We start from the raw sequence: 8,686 nt of genomic DNA on the forward strand, positions 1-8,686 counted from the left end.
CCAAGGTAAAGAAGAGCTTTTTGAGATCCTCAATAATTTTTAATGTATCCTAAGAAAAAGCTTTGAGATTTGCTGTTTTAAACAATTCTTAAATGTTATCGATTAATCTTACTAATCTTCTGCATTATTTAAGATTATTTTTTTCTTGATAAGGTAATTGCACACCAGACTGAGCTCTTGGCTTTTAATACCACTATCCAATTAAAGGAACCAGGATTTGTTGGAGAAATGGCTAGTTCTAGAACTTGCATAGGAAATACACAAGATGAGCCAGCACCATCTTGTGATGCTAGAAAGGAAGGAAATACTAAATCAAATAAACAGCAAAACTAACAAACAAAACAATAATGGGGGTACCTAAAAGGGACACTGGAACCAACTGAAAGAGTTCCAAAAGGCCAAAGCTGGAAGAATTTTACCAAAAAATAACGTAGTATTGGATCATAACCAAAAATATATAAGAGATTCCCTGTAAAGCCACACTAATACTTAAACTAAATAAATAAATTGGTAAGAAGATATAAATAGAAGAATTAAAGTAATTTAGGTAGATACTCCTCTCTTAAGGAGGTAGAACATAATAACCCATACTGTAAGTGTGTACTTCCTTCCAAAGAATATGGCAAGGGGAAAGACAAAGAGTAACTGTACAGTGCAAACCTTACAAACACTACAAAAACAAGTAAACAAAGGAAACAAGGTAACTCTGAGAAAATGAGACAGCCAAGAGGAGTCTAGGGAGACATGATGACTAAATATAATGTGGTATCCTGGATGGGATTCTGAAACAGAATAAAGACATTAGATAAAGAGTAAGAATATCTGGGGGAAAAAAAAGGATAGATTTAGTTAATAATACATCCATTTTGGTTCATTAGTTATGACACATGTAGCACATTAATGCACAATGTTAATAACAAGGGAAATTAGGTACAGGGTTGATGGGAACTTTGTACTATTGGCTCAATTTTCATGTAATTTAAAACTGTTCTAAAAAATAAAGCTTACTTTAAAATAACTTAATTGTGAACTTATTACATTTTTCTGTTGAGTTCTAAGGAGGCAAACAAAAGAAGACAAATAATTATTGAGGAGACTCTGTATCAATATTTCTGAAAATGTCCTAGCATGAGAATCTGGTGAAGGAGCCCAATAAATCAAGCTCCCTGATCCACCCCTCGCCAGGTCCTACTGCAATAAAAACCGTGGGAAGCAGAGCCCAGAAATCATCATTTGAACAAATCTGGTTAATAGAACATGCTATATTAGTTGCAAAAATTCTTTTTGCACCTTTACTTACTTCAGTAAAAGTAACAAAAATAATCTGACCAAAGAAGCAACAGGTCAAACAAACAAGTCTTTTTAAAGAACTTGAATAAATAATTTAGGGTTTATATATTTTAATGATTTGTAATCAAATTAATCATGATAATTTTCAACAACATGGCTCAGAGATTGCCAAAATATATTTCTTTCAGTACTAACCTATTTGATAAGCAATTCATTTTGTAACTTAGAGCAACAGAAAGTTTTTCATTACAAATAGGCTATCACCCTTAAATTAGTCACCCTTCATCTTAGCCTATGAATTCCTAAGGACAATTTCACTTAATTTTGATTCAATTTGAAATTTATAATGTGAGTAAAGAACTGTTAAATCAAAATTTTGGGTCAAGTTAATTTGCCCTCAGCACAGTAATTGTTTCTTTTTATGAAAAATTATATTAATAAACAAATAAAATTTTAAAAGGAAGAAAGATTTCATTATGATGGAATGACCAAGGGAGAGAAGTCATACCAGAATGGTTGACAGAGAGAATTAACAGAGAGCAGGCCACTTCCCTTCCACATCCTCCATGGTCATTCTTAAAATTTCTACCACCATCAAGGCTTCATAGAATATTCCCTAACAAAGGTGATGTGTTTTTGCAAAGCAGACATTACAGAGGAATGTTAAGGCTGTTTTTCTGGTATAATTTTAGTTGTAGAAATGGGACATATGTAGTGTTTTTGTTTCTTGCTTTTTCCTCATCTTTGAGATTTTGAAACTGTATCAAGAGGGGAAAAAAAGATAAAATATTCCATTGTGCTTTCCTTGCTTTCTGGAAATATTTGGTTATTTCTCTTTGTATAGGATGAAAACAGAATTTTAACTACTTGACAAACTTTGATAAAAGTATAAAATAATTGTGAGAAAATTATCTCACTTATTAGCATTTCAATCTTACAACATTTAAACTTTTGATATCTGCAATTCTGATAAGGTATGAAATAGGCAAAATATTCAAACTACTAGGGCTACCAGAAATTATGGTGAGAGATCTTTCACTAGATGACTTCCACCACCACTATTCATAAGGTAAAAGGGCAACATGAGCTGTGTGTGTGTGTGTGTGTGTGTGTGTGTGTGTGTGTGTGTGAAAACTAGCTTTAGAACTACTTAGATATTTTAAGTATGTGAAACTATTTATTACTAGAACTAGAAACATCACTGACGTGTCCAAGATAATAAGTATATTAAACACACAGTGAATATCTATCTCATTCTACCAAATAAGATATTCAAGAAATTTAACTGTCTTTGCTATAACTAAACTTAATTTGTATTCTGAGCACCTATATCACTGAGTGGCCCTAAAGGTCACTTTAGTGTCTCTTCCTATCTTTTCCCTGGGTTACCTGGTAAATTCTTTAGGGCTTATACCATGACAGCTTATGAAGAATACGGGTATAAATCTGGGCATTTTCCATCATTATCTGTGTACATATCACCTTGCAGTCACTAGGTGTTTGTATTGCATAGAATCTTTTGTCATTCATACACATCACTGTCACAGCCTCCTTGTCTTGCTCACAAGGTATATGAAGTTTCATTGGCTCTCTGTGCCATGGTCATACTGCTTTCTGCCATTCAGAAAATATTTCTGTTGCTCTCTGAGCTCTGCAGGAGCACATGAATATTCTAGAGGGCTGCTTCAGGCCCATTTGCCTACATACCCACACAGATGTTTCTGAACCATGCTAAGGTAAAGAGAAAACATGGAGCCTTTCATTTCCTAGGATCTGGCTCAAAAAGAGTATAGGATCATTCCACTCTCAAAGTTCAAGTCCACCTGAGGTTTCACTTTTCTTGGATTTGGTAATTAAGGGTGGAAAATGCGGGGGGGCGGGGGGGACTCTATCTGACCCATTTCCAGGAATCTACCAGAGACTAAGAGCGCTTTTTCCCCCTTTTTCTTCTGTCCACCCAGTCTGGAGATTTTTCATATAGTCCATGGAACACAGGCAAAATGAGACTCTCATTTATCTTTTATCTTTCCAAAATGTTTGTATTGTACTTGATGTTTTCTTTCAAAAATTAAAAATTTGACTCTTAATTCTCTGCTTTCTGCTCTAACAAAACTGCCTTGACACACTGGATGTCTCATGGTCTAGCTGCTGGAATGAGGGCAGGTCACAGAGCAAATTGGAAACATTAGAGGAGGAGATGGAATGCATAAGTTATTATTGCAAATAACATTCTGCCAAATGTATGTGTGTATATATCATAGAAAATAAATCTTTCATACTTTTATACTTTAAGGTCTTACTGAAAACATAACTGATATTCCTGGAAAGGTTATAAAATTGAAAGGAAATATTATCACAGTAGAAAATTTTCACAGATTGCATCTATTTCTGGTACAGATTATTTTTCCATTCAGGACAACTTACTTATTCAACACAGATATGCTCATGCTGGCTAAGATTGAATCAACTGCCTCCTCAGCAATAAAAAAAAAATACATAAAAACTGAAATTAAGACACCAGCCTATGTCTATCTTATTTATCAATATTATCTTGATAAATATGAGAAAACCACCTACGGGTGGATGTGTAAAAAAGTCTTAGAATGGTTCAGAATCACTTATCAGGAAATATATATGTGCAAACTTCCATTTACATACTTTTAATTTATATCTTAGTCTTACAAAACCACCTTTCTTTACTAAGAAGAGGAAAGTGTTTCCCTATCTCCAGTTTCATTTCCAATTCTTGACTGACATACACATTCTTTCCAGGAAGAAATACACAAAAGTGATTTTAAGTTCTATATGATCAGATGCTTTGGTTTCTGTTTTATACATACCCACAAAGGTTATCCACAAGGAGTGTTCAATTTATATAAAATGAAAAAAATCAAAGAATATAGAAAAGTGAATTAAAAATGAAATATGAGGCTCAGTGTGATGCTTGAAATTAATCAGCAACTTGTAAAAGAAGGTATTAAGGAAGCTTTTTAGATGGATATAATATCCTAATTTAGTCTTAAGATGAGAATTCTCAAACTTCATCAAACTTATAAAAATTGTCTATCTCTAATTCTGTTCAGCAATAAATCAGGGTCACCTCTCAGTCCTATCTGAAAGTGTGAAAAGGAATCAAAATCAGACTAAAGACAGATGTGTAGCGATGAAAAGTCACGGGAAGGACCTGAACAGTTTCCTCTGATAAAGAGCTACTCAGAGAAATGCCAAAACAAATAAACAAAACCTATATTCTAGAAAATTGCCTTCAAACAAAACTGATTTCTTTTTTGTGAAATTAATATTCGAAAATTATGATGCAATTATTTTTGCATCAAAGTGTTAATCCTTTAAACATGAGTTTTGCATGTAAGCACATATCAGGTTGCTATGGCTTAGGAATGTCCCCCCTACATTTCCCCTACCCAACTCTGGGCCACCAAGTCATTCTACATTTTTTGTCTTTTTGTTTTTTGGGTTTTTTGTTTTTGTTTTTGTTTTGCTTTGTTTCAGTGCCAAAAGTCAATCATCTAAAAAATGAAACATTATAATTCATTTATATTAGTTTAGCCACTATAGAAAAGAAGTTTAAGTATCCTGAGTCTTTTTTTTTCTTTAAGAAAAGAAACAGCCTTTAAATCCTTAAATTGTACACAAAGCAAAAATTAATCGTAACTTTTTTCCGCTCCTAGCAAATAGAATGATATATTAGGCTTGCTATGCACATTTGAAACATTTTTATTCAAATTCTCTAACACTATAATATTCTTTCTAAGCATTAAAAGAATTTTCCACTGATCATTACTCATGAATTGATAATTCTATGCGCCATATATGTTAAATTGCATTTTAGCCAGTCTGTACCTGAGAGGTCCAATGTGTTCACTCTTTACATACAATCCCCTCATTTAATTGGCCCCCTGAGAAAATGATTCTCTTAACCTTTATCTTTTTCCCCCACTCCCTGCATAACGCTGAAGCATAGAAATCTGCCTGGCAGCAGCTCTTTAAGAGTGTACAACTTGGCTCTAAAGAGTATGCATAGCCTTTTATTGGTTGTCTCCCTTTGTGTTGGTCTGACACAAATTGCCTTCTAACATGAGCAGGATCAATTAAGCTGGTAACAGAATTGTGCAAGAACAATGAGACCTACCTCCACCATAGTGCCAGAGCTTTCATCAGCCAGATCCTGTGACTCCACAAATGAATAAAGACACATACCCCTATTAAAGTCGCTTGCTGCTAGGAGCTGGCTATCTTAGAGAAAGGGCTCAGGGGAATGCACCATATATTCTCTTTGAAAGTGAAAGTGCTGACACCTCACTGTGATGAGGACAATGAAAAGCAGCATGAGGAAGGACGGACAGAAGACAGAATAATAAAGACTCTGAAAGATAGGAAGAACACAATTTTGGGTACAAGCAGTTCTGGAATCTGAATGAAAATACCAATCTGATTTTAACCTCACAAAAAAGGTATATAAAAATTTTATTGCACATATTTCTTAATGTATGAAATGTTGAACTTGATCAAAGATTCATTAGTTGTCATTGGTGAAAAGAAGCAAAAGTAAAATTCCTAGCCTTTATCCATAATTAAAGCAAAAAGAAAAAATAACTTTTATTTGGACATGAGATTTGATCTGTCACTGTATCTCTATGTTGGTTATTTAGAATGTTTATTTTATACTTTTTTTCCTATTATGCAACTTCAGACATGACTGTGCACAGCTCTGAAGGAAAAATCTATCTCATAAGGAACTTTACTGTGTGGGGAAAAAAATGTCCAAAGTGATATACAATTTACTCCTTAGAAAACAGATTTGGTATTCCCACTTAACTTTCTCTGCAGAACTTCTCCAGCCTACCATATATGCCCATTCCATGAGGTTTATTTACCAATACATTTTGAATCTTTCTCTCTAGTGCAGGTTGTAGGAGCTACTCCTCATACAAATATGGAGACTTAAAATTCAATTATCATTGTTTTGCCACAGGTTATGTGATCAATAAAAACACAGTTCTTATTAATTGGCTTCATATTCTTTTTTTAAAATTTAATTTAATCTTATTATGTTAGTCACCATACTCATCATAGTCACCACATCATTAGTTTTTGATGTACTGTTCCATGATTCATTGTTTGCGTATAACACCCAGTGCTCCATTCAGTACCTGCCCTCCTTAATACCCATCACCAGGCTAACTCATCCCCTACCCCCCGCCCCTCTAAAACCCTCAGTTTGTTTCTCGGAGTCCATAGTCTCTCATGGTTCGTCTCCCCCTCTGTTCCCCCTCCCCCTTCATTTTTCCCTTCCTTCTCCTAATGGCTTCATACTCTATTGGTTTTATTATTTTGGAAATATAAGATAGCATGTATAATAGAATCATTGCCTATTTCAACAAAAATTATTCCTTTGATAACTAGTCTCAGTATTAGATCATTAATTTCAAAGAACTAATTAATATTTTAACACACAATTCTCTTTGTCCATTCAAGAGGCCTAATCTGAGTGTTAGCCAAGAAAGTCACCTCTAGAAGTGTTTTCAAGTATTCAATTTCCTGTGGTGCCTGGGTGGCTCAGTCAGTTAAGCGTCTGACTCTTGATTTTTGTCTCAGGTCATGATCGCAGGCTTGTGAGATCAAGCCAGGCGAAGGGCTCTGCACTTGACGTAGAGCCTGCTTAAGATTCTCTCTCCCCCTGCCTCTGCTCTTCTCCCCTCACCCCCACCTCTCACTCCCCACCCTCATCTCAAAAAAAATCAGTTTCCTGCCTAGGAAGTTTCTGTTAAGAACAGCAGTGCTATAAAGTGGTAGAACTAACATCCATTTGAATGACCACATCCTATACTAGTCCCTGAAATCCCACTTCCCCAAAGAGGTATAGCATAATTCTAAGAGTAGAGTGTATTGGTTTGAACTCCTCACAAAGCAGGCACTAAGAAAGGCAGTATATTTAGAGAATGATCTCAGCAAGCACTATGAGGGAGTGGGGAAGTGAACAACTAAAGAGGAAACAATAAACATGCATTAATGAGTTTGATCCTGTCCTAGCTAAATCTCAGGAATCCCAAGACTGAGGAGACATGCCTCAGAACTCTGCACAAAGAAATACTTCCTTGGGGCGCCTCGGCGGCTCAGTCAGTTAAGTGGTCACTCTTGATTTCGGCTCAGGTCATGATCTCAGGGTGGTGAGATCAAGACCTAAGTCTGGCTCCACACTGGGCATGGAGCCTGCTTAAGATTCTTTCTCTCCCTCTCCCCCTCCCCACCCCCCTTATATTCCCAAACTCACTCTCTCTCTAAAAGGAAAAAAAAAAGAAAAAAATATATATCCTTGACTCTAGTAGCAATTCTGATGTCTAAATAGAAACTCAACTAATTGAATGACTTCAACCATAGACATTGGCCACTCCCTACTCAAGCCCTACCTTGGTGGCACTGCTGCTTATCCTTAGGTCATTTTGAGCAATGATACATCATTAACCAGTCAACAAATGATTGGATTTAGGTCAGATCCACCCTGAGTCTAAGGTGGTGGAGATATGAAGTGCAGATTATACCAACCTTTCATCAGGAACGCATCATAGAGCATGTAGGCATGAACAGACATTATGAGGCTTCCCAGGAGAAGACTTTTGAACTGGCAAGTACCTCGATTGACAATTCTCACCACAGAGGTTGATGGTTTTTCTTCCATATGTAACCCATGATACATGATGTATGTACAGTCCCTCATGCTCTGAACAGTTTTTATAGCTCCTGATACAGCGCCTCATATTCTGTACCCAGAAGCCACTCAGTAAATATTACAGACTGACTCATCGACTCAGAAAATGCCAAGAAAAAGATGACAGGGTACATGGCAGGAAAATGGTGGCTCTAAGTGCCTACTCAGGTGAACCCACTGATTTGGCAGGTCGTAACTAATTCTGCTGGCTTACATGACCATCCTAGAATAGAATATTATCAATCAATTAGCAATAATCGCGCCTCGGATAAACCTCATTGGCTACAATACTGCCACTGCACAAAGCTTGAATATTATCGATCCAAACTGAAAATTCTACCTTTGTCAGCAGCAACCAGTATCTTGCCAGATCATGCCCATCAAGGCCTAAGAACAAGCAATAAAAAGCCTTTAAAAAAAATACCAAAGGGACACACATACCCTAAGCCCAAATATAGTCTTTGTTTTTCAAATCACTTGAACACATCACTATATATTGAACAAAATATCTAGGACTGCAGGCAAGTGTGATTCAGACCCCAATTTAGAAAAAAAAATTGTTACAAGTGAAATCCTCCTGGGCTACCAAGATTCTTACTATTTTTAATTGCAAACTTCTCAGAGAGCTTTGGGAAGAAAATAAAATTTTTAGTAGCTGTCACAAGATAC

At 35.8% G+C, this 8,686-nt stretch overlaps 1 pseudogene; it reads right to left on the reverse strand.

Moving 5' to 3' along the window:
- Nucleotides 1-8,175: 8,175 nt before the first annotated feature.
- LOC116632536 lies at nt 8,176-8,325 on the reverse strand (annotated as a pseudogene).
- Nucleotides 8,326-8,686: the final 361 nt, after the last annotated feature.

This window comes from Phoca vitulina, unplaced genomic scaffold (assembly GCF_004348235.1).
Source record: "Phoca vitulina isolate PV1807 unplaced genomic scaffold, GSC_HSeal_1.0 scaffold6, whole genome shotgun sequence".
Classification (NCBI taxonomy): domain Eukaryota; kingdom Metazoa; phylum Chordata; class Mammalia; order Carnivora; family Phocidae; genus Phoca; species Phoca vitulina.